Genomic DNA, 13246 nt, shown 5'->3' on the forward strand with positions numbered 1-13246 from the left:
TTGATTTTCCTTATTTCTTTCTTTTACTTATTTTGGGTTTAGTTGCTTTTGCTTTTCTAGTTCCTTGAGGTGCATTGTTAGGCTGTTTATTTGAAATCTTTATTTTTTTGATATAGGCATTTATTACTATAAACTTTCCTCTTAATACTGCCTTGGCTGTATCCCATAGACATTGGTATGTTGTGTTTCTGTCTTCATTAGTTTCAAGAAAATTTTTATTTCCTCCTTAATTGCTTCTTTAACCCATTGGTCATTCAAGAGCATGCTGTTTAACTTCCATATGTTTGTGTAGTTTTGCATATTCATATTGTTGATATCTAGTTTTATTCCATTATGGTTCAGAAAAAATATTTCAATTTTTTTTTTTTTTAACTTGTTGAGGCTTGTTTTGTGGCCTAACATATGGTCAATCCTAGAGAATGTTCCCTGTGCTAATAAAAAGAATGTATATTCTGTAGCTGTTGGATGAAATGTTCTGTATATGCCTGTTGGGTCCATTTGGTCTACAGTGCCATTTAAATTCAGTGTTTCCTTATTGATCTTCTGTCTTGAGAATCTGTCCAGTGCTGAGAGTGGAGTCTTAACATGTTGGTGTCTCTCTCTCCCTTTAGATCTGATAATAATTGCTTTATATATCTGGGTGTTCTGGTGTTGGGTGCATATGTATTTATGATTGTTATATCCTGTTGCTGTATTGATCCCTTTGTCATTGCACAGTGCCCTTCTTTGTCTCTTAGTACAGATTCTGATATAAAGTCTGTTTTATCAATATATGTATAGCTACTCCTGCTTGCTTTTGTTCTCCATTTGCATGGAATATCTTTTTCCATCCCTTTACTTTGAGTCTGTGTGTGTCTTTTTAGGTACGATGTGTTTCTTGTAGGTAGCATATGGATGGGTCTTATCTTTTTAATCCATTCAGCCAGTCTGTCTTTTAATTGGAGCATTTAATCCATTTACTTTCCAGAGTATTACTGATATGAGAGGTCTTACTCCTGTCATTTTTTTTTGGTGGTTTTCTGATTTTTTTGTGTGTCCTTTGTTACTTTCTTCCTCTCTTAATGTTTATCCTTGCAGTTTGGTGGTTTTCTGTATTGATAAGGTTTGATTGCTTTCTCTTTCTAATTTGTGTATCTATTCTACCAGTAAGTTTTATATTTTCAGGTATTTTCATGAAGGTTATTATTGTTCTTTATCTTCTAGATCAAGGACTCCCTAAGTATTTGTTGTCAGGCCAGTCCGGTTGTGATGAATTCCCTTAATTTTTGCTTGTCTGAAAAAGACTTTATTTCTCCTTCATTTCTGAAGGAAAGTTTTGCTGGGTATAATATTCTTGGCTGGCAGTTTTTTTTCTTTCAATACTTTGAATATATCATCCTGTTCTCTCCTGGTCTGTAACATTTCTGCTAAGAAGTCTGATGTTAGTCTAATGGGGATTCCCTTATAAGTGATTTGAAGTTTTTCTCTTGCTGCTGTTTTTAGAATTTTCTTTGTCTTTAAGTTTGGATAGTTTGATTACAGTGTGTGTTGGAGATGACCCAATTGGGTTGAATCTATCTGTGGACCTTTGAGCTTCCTGGATTTGGATGTTTGCATCTTTCCCTAGACTAGGGAAGTATTCAGCTGTTATTTCTTTAAATATGTTTTCAACATCTTTTTTGTTTTCTTCTCCTTCTGGAATGCCCATAATTCAAATATTTGTTCAATAGTATCCCACAAATCTTGTAAGTTTTGGTCATTCTTCTTTTTTTTGGGGGGGGGGGGAGGTGCCTGGACAGTACAGGGATCTGAACACATGACCTTAGTGTAGTAAGGCTGTGCTCTAACCAACTGAGCTAACCAGCCAGCCCTCATGTGTTATTTCAAAACTACTATCTTCAAGATCAGAAATTCTTTCTTCCACTTGATCTAGTCTGTTGTTGAGACTCTCAGATATATTTTTTATTTCATTTAATGAGTTCTTCAATTCCAAGATTTCTGCTTGAGTTTTTTAAATGATATCTATATCTTTGTTAAATTTCTCATTAAGATTGTGAATTGTCTTTCAAGTTTCATTGAACTGCTTGTATTCTCTTGTATCTCTGTGAGCTTCCTTATGATCATTAATTTGAATTCCTTTTCATGCAAATCAGCACTTTCCAATTCTTTGGGATCAGTTACTGGAGCATTATTTTGTGGGTTTTTTGGTGGTATCATGTTACTTTGTTTTTTCATGTTTCTTGTTTCCCTGCATTGATATCTGCACATCTGCACAGGAACGGTCACCATTTTGAGTTTTGTAGAGTGGCCTGTATAGGAAAAGACTTTCAACCTGCAAATACATCCTAGTGTGTTGATTGGGTAGAATGCAATGGCTTTGTTGCATATGAATGCAGTAGTATAGATTCTGTGTAGTTTGTTCAGCTGTAATCCTCTTTTACTGTGTCAACAAGTGACTCAGCAACCTATGCTTTGAAAGTTTTTGGTGCTGGTCACACAGCTTTGCTGGGGTAAGTGTTGCTGGGTTGATTCACATGCACCCTGTGGTCAGTTGTCTCAGGAGCTGGCTCACTGGGGATGTGGTTGCTGGACTGATTCTCCAGCTGGGAGTGTGGCCGTACGGCATGTCAGGATCTCTGGGACTGGTTTTCTAGTGGCAGAGTCAATGTGGGCCCAGCATCAGCCAAACTGTTTCTCACTCAGATGTTTATGCATGTGATGGTTCAAAGGTTCAGGGGTGGGTCTTCCAGGAGCATGACAGCTGGTCTCTTCCTTTGAGTCAGAGGTGGGGGTGCAATTTGGCTTAGCTAGCTGAGTGCAGCTCTGGCAGTGACCCTTCTGCTGTGCCAGTTCTTGGGGCTCAAAGAGAGGTCATACTTCCCTCTGCAGTTTAGGAACTGGACTGCCAAGGAAGGATTTGCTGAGCTGTTTTTCAGGAAGGGGGTGAGGCTACTTGAAGGAGCTTCAGTGAAAGGCTGGTCCAGCTGTTTCTTGGGTGATGGGGAGGGCCACTAGGCAAGCCTGCAGTGAAGTGACCCATCCAGCTGCTTCTGGGTGGTAGGTGGGGCCACCAGGCAGAACAATTCTTCCTTTTGGAAAGAAGCCTTCCCTGACTTCTCTAGCCATTTGTTTTTTCTTCCTTGTTTAAAAATCTGCAGTAGTACTTCTAAACTAGTTTTTTGTAATCTAATCATTTTGTTATCTACTTGTCTCAACTCGGGGAGTTTTATTTGTTTCCAGTCACTGTACCCAAATTTGTTATGTCAAATCTCTTTTTCTTGCTGGGTAACAATTATCTTAATGACATCTCAGACTACATAACTTGCCACTTGCTGTCCATTGTTAAAACTTTGTCTTATGTCCATTCAAAGCTCTCTTTCCACTGCAGGCTAGATTTCTATCTCCAGGGGCATGAATAGGGAGGAGATGTGGTCTGCTATTTTATTCCTCTTATTCTCTCCCTTTAGATACTGTGGAAGAGAAATATGGTCTGCTTTTCAGACACCTCTGTCTCCTTCTTCCAGGTTCTAGCTCCTCTAGTCTGTTGGCACACGGAGGAAGAAACAGGAAAGGCACACATCTCATATATTGGTTGCTGCTGTGTGGTGGCTCTTGGGTGTGTAAACTTTGCTAAGCTGAATTACAGTCCCCAGTTAATTAATCAAATACTAATTTAAGTGCTGTGAAAGAATTTTTGCAGATGTGATAAAAGTCCCTAATCAGCTGACTTCAGTTAATCAAAGATCCTGGGTGGGCCTGACCTAATCAGGTGAGCCCTTGAAAGGGTGCTTAGACTTTTCTTAAGTTCAGAGATTCCAAACAGTTCATGCCCTTGGATTCAAGTCTGCTTATGATATTCCTTTCCTTACTGCCTGTGGACAGTGAGGTTCAGCCTGTGCTCATGTCGTTTCAACCTGCTCTTAAACCCACCTTCCTGACTGCCTGCTACAGACCTCAGACTTGCTTATCCAGCCCCCACCATAGTATAAGCCAGTTCCTTGTAATAAATTTCCTACTTGTTCTGACTCGGATTGAACCCTGACTCTGATAGAACCCTGACTCTGATACACGTTGTAATGCTCTTTGCTTGTTGTCTTTGTTTCTCTACTAATTCAGGTAGGCCACTGATATTCTCTAGATTTCAGGCATCCAAATATAAGTTATCTCAGGTAAATTCAGCAGGGCCTCCTCAGTGCACAAATCCTGATGTGGGACAGCCTCATATCTTGGGACTTATAGTCCACAGATTTTTGCTGTTTGCTCTTGCTGATAGGCAGCTCTCTTGGTCGGGCACCAACAATAATAACTTGGCCCCAGGAAACTCACATATCCTTACCACTCCAGTGACTGTACAGGATACTCACTGCTGCCCCCTTCTCTCCAGATTACTTTTTCTTTCTTTTTTTTTTTTTTTTCCAAAAGATGACCGGTAAGGGGATCTTAACCCTTGACTTGGTGTTGTCAACACCACGCTCAGCCAGTGAGCGAACCGGCCATCCCTATATGGGATCCGAACCCGGGGCCTTGGTGTTATCAGCACCACACTCTCCCGAGTGAGCCACAGGCCAGCCCCACCAGATTACTTTTTCTTTGCTCAAGCAAGCAAAGGGCAAATTAAATTGTGCTATCTAAGCAGACCTCCAATTGGGGAATGAGAAGGCACACCCAATTGTTGCAAATAATGATCTGGTAACCTTTACCCTCAGTCAGCTTTAAGGGCAAAGATGTCTCTCCCCTCCCCTATAAGGAAAAAGTACAATATTCTTCTTAGACCAGAGACTCATGACTGATATGAGCCTGTGACAGACTGTATTTTCCAAGGAGAGCCACTAATCTGGTATCCCTCATACTACGTTTGGTTTTTTATAATATCTGACATTATTAAATAGAGAGCTAGGTCTATGTGACTGTTTCAACCAATAGAATATGGCAGAATTGACAGATTGTGACTTCTGAGGCTAGGTCACATATATGATTCAGCTATGCCTTCCTAGCTGGAACACATATGCTTGGAGCCTTGATACACCAGGTAAGCAGTCTGACTGTTCTGAGGCCACCATGCTGTGAGAAGGCTCAAAATAGCCCATGTAGAGAAACCACATGAAGAGGTTCTGAGACTACGGAAGAAAGGGAAATGCCCTGTAAGCCCCCAGCTGCTTCAGACCCCTACTACTACAACTCTAGCCACCCTCTAACTGCAAGAGAGACCCCTGAGTCAGAATCACCCAGCCATGCCCTTTCCAAATTCCTGATCTACAGAAACCATGACAGATAATAAAATGATTGTTGTTTTAAACCATTAAGCTTTGGGGTGATTTGTTACCTGCAATAGATAACTGGCCCACCCTATTGCCCACCCCGGTATTTTTGTTTGTTTTGACAGCTGGCCAGTACAGGATCCAAACCTTTGACTTTTGTGTTACCAGCACCATGCTCCCCCAAGTGAGCTAACTGGCCAGCCCCTCCCCAGTATTTTGAAGAATGGGAAGAGAAGTGGTCTTGAGTGATAAAGTAAAATGTATCTTAGAGAGAGAGATCTGGCCTTAATTGATTGGTTTTTGAAAGTGCGGTATTTTGTCCTCCATTGTGGGATCCTGGATGCTAATTTTAACATAAGAGGAAAGTCTTATTCAATATCCCATCAGGTATTCATAAGTCTATTTAATCCTAGTACAACTGCATGCTTTAAGCTTTTATTTGCCCTGGGTAATTTTTGTTCCTTTCTGTCAGTGAATTAGTTTATAACAGATATATTCCAGCCTTTCTTAACACCATTAATATTATATTGTGTCCCACTGATGCAAAAGCCATCTTATACTAAAGGGATATATAAAAATCTTCTTTGTCAGTCTCTCTAGTTTTCATTTAATTCCAGGCTTTTATGAATACAATTCTTGAAGAGAACCTGGAATCCTGACTAGTTCTTACATCTTGCACATGTAAGTTTTTCAACTCAATAAATGTCATTTGAGGTACCATATGTCCAGCACCATGCTAGGTTCTAGAAATAAGAAATAAAACAAGGTCATGGGTTTGGATCACCTTACCAGCCAGCTGGCCAAGAAAAGTAAAATAAAATAAAATAAAACAAGGTCAAGGGTTTGGATCCCCTTACCGGCCAGCTGCCCAGGAAAAAAAAAAAACCTAAATAAAGAAAACAGACATGGTCCCTGCCCTGTACTGCCCTTATAGATTTTACAGACTAGTGGAGGAGACAAGAGGTAAGTTCAAATTTAATATTTTAGTAGGTCAATAATGAAAGCAACTACATAAAAGCTATTGCAGCACAGACAAGAAACATCTAACCCAAATATGGGAGATTTACCAGTTTTCCAGGTGGAAAGGACACCTAAATTAGGACTTTAAGCATATGTCACAATTAGTTAAGAGGAGAAGGAGCAAAAAAAGTTTTTTCTAGAGATAAACTGAAGAGTCAGAAATGTTGGTTTTGAGTTCTGGCTCTGCCACCAGCTGGAGTAATAATTATGTCTATTTTAAGAGAAAGAGTTTTGGATGATAATTGAGGTTTTTTGACTCAACTCTCTTCATAATTAGTTTGTCTTTATAATGATTTCATGTTTCTGTTTTGATACTTCTCCCGTGCAAGACTTTTGTGCAGTTCGGTGACCATAACTTTCTACCATCTGTTCAAAGTTATTCTGATCAGTGTGCCAACTGGACTTATCTTTTCTCACAGAGACGAGGGGTCTGAACTAATTTCATGGCTCCAGTTCCTCTGACTAGGGATCACATGGAAAGGTGACCTACAGAGCAGAGGTTTCCATTTCAGCTGTGTGGAGCAACTCAGCTGAATAGAGGGAATATGAAACAGAACCCGAAGTCCAGCCTGCCTGGCTACAAATGTATCAACCCAAAATGCTGGATACAAATGTGTTGAGGGGTTAGAAATCTTGTTTCTCCTTTGATCTTAGAAGAGGATTTTTAGGTAAATGTAGGTATGGGGCTAAAGCTCCCGAGTAGAGGACAAAAGTGCACAGATAACTTGGCAAAAGCCCATCTAATCAATTCTAATCACTGTTTGGGGATGGGATTGTGTACTTTGACTATTTTAGGTCGCTGGTTCAATTCCAGCTCGAAGGACTATTGACTGTTTAACCTACTGATTGTTGTTAAGATATGTTGAGGAAGTTGCTTGACTGTTGTTTAAATATTCTGAGGAAATTGCTGTAGGAAAATATGTCAAAAAAAGAAAATGTTTCCTAAGGGCAAGCTGTTTGTTGGTGAATCAACTTAGCTTTTTACAAATTCTATTCTGGAATGTCACATTGTTAATTTTACTGCTGTTACTAGTTTTACACTGCCTTTGTTTTTACGTCTTTCTTTGATGATTGAATCAACTGATTTTTCTTGTGAAACTTCCTGTCTTTACAATAAAAGAGAGAAGCTAACTTTGAATCGGGGCAGTGACATTCAGCTTTCTCCTTCTAACAGGGGAGTTGCTGAAATGAAGTCACTTGGGCCTCTCATGGCATTCATGGTGCTTTGAGTAATCTTTTTTTCGTCTCCGTTACACAGTGGGAAGTGTAACACAAATGGATTAAAAAGGATGCATAGTTTGGTGTCTACTTGAACAATGGGCACAATTCAGTGTAGCAAGCCTGAAACCAATGTTTTCATCCCAAAGAAGCACTGTTTCCTAAGCTACATCCCAGAAAATGAGGCCAAAGCCCACCTCATGCCCCAGATTGAGAAAATTAATATTGACATCACCACTGCCTTGGGTAGAAATCCTTAGAACAATCCTTTTATAGTGCCTAAGGCAAATTCCACTTGGAAATAAGTCTGGTAACTTCACCGGTAACTTGATAACTTGGTAGTAAGCCTGGTAGTGACCACATCAAGGCTTTTAAAACCACTCCTACGGTGGTAAAAAGCCTTAGATATAAAGCTGTCTAGGGACTTGCAGTGCTGCTAATGTCCTGGTAACATGCTCTCTGGAGAGTTATGGGAGGGCGCTGGGTAAACTCTGAGGAGGAAGGAAAAGAAAAGCAAGGAGGAGAGGAAAGAGAGAAGGAGGAGGAGAAAGGAGGAAGAAAGGGAGGGAGAGGAGGAGGAGGAGGGCACAAAGAATACAGGTCTCTGGGCAGGAGGTTTATACCAAAAACCATGTGTGCTGAACAGCTGGTCCAGTTCGTGACCCTGGCTTTGGTGTTGGCCACCTTTGATCCGGCATCTGAGGTCCCCAAGACAAATCCATCCAAGGGTCCCCAAGACAGGAACTCCCAGAAGAAAGTCCCCCTGTCCCTGCAGAACACAACCAAGATCCAACATTGTTTGGTCAATGTTGGCAATGTGGGATGTGGAGTGTTTGAATGTTCTGAGAACAATTCTTTTGAGATACAGTACTTACATGGGATTGCATGACTTCTCTGTGCAACACTGGAAAATTGATGCCCAGGATATGTTCTCAAGTCAGAGGCATCCCTTTCAAGTTGATTCTCAGCACATAACTATTTAATAAACTGGCATACTGTTTTAGTCTGTTTTGTGTTGCTATAACAATTACCTGAGACTGGGTAATTTATAAAGAACAGATTTATTTGGCTTATGATTCTGGGACAGCTGCATCTGACACGGGGCCTCAGGCTGCTTCTACTCATAGCGGAAAGTGGCAGGCAGCCAGCGGGTACAAGCAGATCACATGGTGAGAGGAAGCAAGAGAGAGAAAGTGCCAGGGTCTTTTTAAACAACCAGCTCTTGCGGGAACTAATAGAGCGAGATCTCACTCAGGACCCCATCCCCCAGGAAGAGCATTAATCCATTCACGAGGAACCGCCCCATGACTCAATCAGTTTCCAACACTGCCACATTGGGGATCAAATTTCCACGAGTTTTGGAGGGGACAACACATCCAAACTCCATCATTCCACTTCTGCACCCGCCAAAACTCATGTTCCTTTCACATACAAAATGCAATTATTCCATCTCTACAGTCCCAACAGTCTTAGCTTGCTCCAGCACCAACTTTAAAGTCAAAAGTCTCATCTGAGACCAAAGGGAAACTCATTCCAGCTGTGAACCTGTAAAAATCAAAACCAAATTTATCTATTGCCAAGATACAGTGGTGGAACAGACATTGAATACACATTTCCATTCCAAAAGGGAGGAATAGACCAGAAGAAAGGAGAAACAGGCCCCAAACAAGTCCAAAAGCCAGCAAGGCAGACATTACGTCTTAAAGCTCCAAAATAATCTTTGACTCCAACTCCTGCATCCTGGGCACAACTGGGCATCTGGGCCCCCAAAGCCTCAGGCAGCCTCATTCCCACAGCACTGCCAGGTGCAGCACAGTGGGCAGCGCTGGTGCCTGCAGCTTTTCTAGGCCTGTGTTGTATGTTACCAGTGGCCCTGCAGTTCCGGGGTCCCGGCAGCAGCCCCACTGCCTTGGCTCTACTAGACATTTCCCTGATGGGTGTTCTCTGTGGGGGTTTGGACCCCACTTTTCTGCTCAGCATTGCTCTAGTAGATGGCCTCTGCGGCGGCTCTGCCCCTGTGGCAGGTCTCTGCCTGGGCTTCCAGGCTTTTCCATACATCCTCTGAAATCTAGGTGGAGGATGCCAGGCTTCCACTGCTCTCACGTCCTGCCAGCCTGCAGACTTAACACAACGTGGATGCCACCAAGGTTTCAGGCCTCTACTCTTCAGGGCTGCTGCACAAACCACACTTGGGGCTGCTCCAGCAGGAGCAGCTGGAATGCTGGGAGCAGGTTGTCCTCTGGGACAACTCAGTCATTCTAGGCCTCAGGGCCTGTGATGGGTGGGGCACCCTTCCAGACTTCTCAAATGTCTTTAGGACATTTTTTCCATTGTCCGGGTTATTAGCATCTGGCTGCCTCATCACCAAACTAATGTCTTTACCAAACAGTTTATCTGCTCCACACTTGCATTTTTCTCTTGCTCTCTGCTTCTCTGTCACATAGCCAGGCTGCAAATTGTCCAAAGCTTTATGCTCTGCTTCCCTTTTAAATTCTAGCTTTACATCATGCCTTTGCAACCATAGCTCAGAGTAGGCTGTTAAAAGTAGCCATGCAGCTTCCTTAATGCTTTGCTGCTTGGAAATTTCATCTGCCAAATGCTCTGGTTCATAACTCTTAAGTCCCACCTTCCACAAAGTCCAAGGGCATGGACACAATGCAGCCAGGTTCCTTGCTATGGTGTAGCAAGGGTGATCTCCTTTGCCCAATTCCCGATAAGTTCCTCCTTTCTATCTGAGACCTCATCATCCATATGGCATTTACTGTCCACATTTCTATCAGCATTCTGCTCACCACCACAGAAGTCTCTAAGACATTCCAAACTTTCCCTCATCTTTTTGTCTTCTTCTAAGTCCTCCAAACTCCTCCAAACTTTGCCCATTACCTAGTTCCAAGGCTGCATCAACATTTTCAGGTATCTGTATAGCAACACCCCACTCCTTGGTACCAATTTTCTGTATTAGTCCAATTTGTGCTGCTATAACAATTACCTGAGACTGGGTAATTTATAAAGAACAGGGGTTTCTTTGCTTATGATTCTGGGACAGCTGCATCTGACATGGGCCTCAGGCTGTTTCTACTCATGGTGGAAAGAGGCAGACAGCTGGCGGGTACAAGCAAATCACAAAGCGAGAGGTAGCAAGAGAGAGAGAGAGAAGGTGCCAGGGTCTTTTTAAACAATCAGCTCTCTTGCAGGAACTAACAGAGAGATCTCACTCAGGACCCCCATCCCCCAGGAAGAGCATTAATCCATTCACGAGGGATCTGCCCCCATGACTCAATCAGTTTCCAACACTGCCACATTGGGGGTCAAATTTCCACATGAGTTTTGGAGGGGACAACATATCCAAACTCCATCACACACCCTGCCCTCCATCCCATTTGGCTCCCATTGGAAAGCCAAAGGAGAAGAGGCCATGGGGAGGGTGGTTGCTCCACATAGTTTTTCAGCCATCAGACACTATCTGTAGACATTTCAATTGTTTCTAAAGGGAGAACCAAAATAAATATGCTGGCTGACTTCCCACTTCCAACCAGAAAAAAAAAGCTGGCTAGTGCAACTTGATTATAATATAGTGGCTTGAATGTAGGCACTAATGTGATACTTGACACTCATGAATGGCCTTTAAATATTTGTAAAGAACAGATAGGTTATCACCTTATACCTGAGGACCTAGCTCTGGGATACTTGTTACTCCCAATGTGCTTGGACAGCGTTGTCCCGGAATTAAATTGACCATTCTAGGAGTCAAGACTACACCCAACTGGTCACCTAAAAGGGAGGACCCAACAACCACCTTTCCAGGGTATCATGAGATATCAGGACATGCATAGGATTTATGCTGTTAAATCTTGTACTTCCTGAGACCTGTTGAGAGAAGCCATTCCTCCCTCCAAACTGATTAAAATGGACCCATGTTCTGAGTCTTTATAGTCAGCAGGATTCTACCCACTTTATGCTGAACCCTGCTGGCATGATGATAAGGCACAGCCCTTAAACCCTTCTTTGAATAGGGTTTCTCCCCTTTCTCCCTTGTTACAGTTCATGAGGATCAGAAGGACTGAAAGCAGCACTAAAGTCTGCTTATACTTTATTAACATTTTTTAAGCCTGTATCTTTGTGTAAAGGCCCACTACTTTAGAGGAAAAAGAACCAGTTCTAAGATCCCACCTCTGGAACTAGAATAGTGCTTTTATTTTGTTTTCGGCAGCTGGCTGGTACAGGGATTGAACCCTGGGCCTTGGTGTTATTAGCAACACACTCTAACAAACTGAGCTAGCCAGGCATCCCCACTAGTTCTTTTTTTTTTTTGTCGTTTTTGTGACCGGCACTCAGCCAGTGAGTGCACCAGTCATTCCCATATAGGATCCGAACCCGCAGCGGGAGCGTCGCCGCGCTCCCAGCGCCACACGCTACCAAGTGCGCCACGGGCTCGGCCCCCCACTAGTTCTTAATCTAATAAAGTAAGGTTTGAGAGAGAAGAATAATGGTAATAAGGGAGAAAAAAACAGGATAGAAGGTAAAAGACATGCCATTTCTTGTATCAGGTACACTTGGAAAGTAAGGAATTTATCATGAGGAATTAAGTGTTTGCCCTTCTCAGACAGTGTGATAATGTTCATGTTGCATGTAAGTGGCAAGTGATCAAAATGAACCAAGTTTATCACTGAATCATGAAAAGGAACAGTACCATGAAATGTAAAAGTGGGGCTGCAGGAAAAATTAATTGTACAAGACTTCAATCAGATACTCAGATATATAGGACCCCACTCAGATACTCAGATATATAGGAATTTGAATGGCAAATTCAGGAGGAGGAAGAAAAAAGAGAGACATACCGTCTAGTAGTCAGCTATGGTAAACCAACTGAATATTATCTCTATAAAACTATAAAAAAAAATTTCAGAGCAGCCTGGACAGAATCATTCCAAGTCAAATGTATTACTTAGGACATATATACTAGAACTTTCAATAAAAATATCACTTCATATTGCATCAGATTGTTGCTTAATGAACCACAGTCCATCTACATCTCTCTTAGGAAAACAAAAAATAAGGCACGTAATTGTTTCCCCCTTGATAACATGTAGATTAAAGCATCCTTGTAATGGGCTATCAGAAAGGGACTAAGGAGACAAGGAAAACCTTGATTTAGCCAGAGATCATGACAACATTTTCAGCATTCTAATGGGAAATATTAGCATTAGAATAAAAGCAAGAATGGAAAAACAAATGGAATAAAGGAAGACAAAACTAATGGCTCTAAAATCCAGTGAAAACAGAAGGAAAGATGGGAAAGCTGATAATAATAACATCAATAGCCAGACATTGATATTTACACTTGTACAGACATTGTGCTAAGCACTAAACATAGGTTAACTCAGCTTTGAGAGGAAGTGAAACCTTTGAGAGGAGGTCTTGGGATAGGGGAACATTGGAGAGGGGTGGGCAACTAAAAATTTAGAGGAAGTTAATGGCTTACCTCATTATGGACTGAAAGAGCTTAAAGGGGATAAAGGGAGCTACCTGCTTTGGGAGACTAATTCAGTAGATTCAGAACACTTCCTATGTGATGGATACCAGGTAGGCCCTGTGGAACATGTCAGTAGGCTCTGTTGTTGAAGAGAATTTGTTCCCAGGTTTTGTCAAAAACTTTGTCACATACTACTCAAAATTAGTCTCTCCTTCCTACTCCTCTCTTACTCTTTCCAATCCCTTCCCTCTTTCCCTGCCTTACGTTCTCAACTTCACTCCTGTCCCCCACAGACACA

Source organism: Cynocephalus volans, chromosome 11 (assembly GCF_027409185.1).
Source record: "Cynocephalus volans isolate mCynVol1 chromosome 11, mCynVol1.pri, whole genome shotgun sequence".
NCBI lineage: Eukaryota > Metazoa > Chordata > Mammalia > Dermoptera > Cynocephalidae > Cynocephalus > Cynocephalus volans.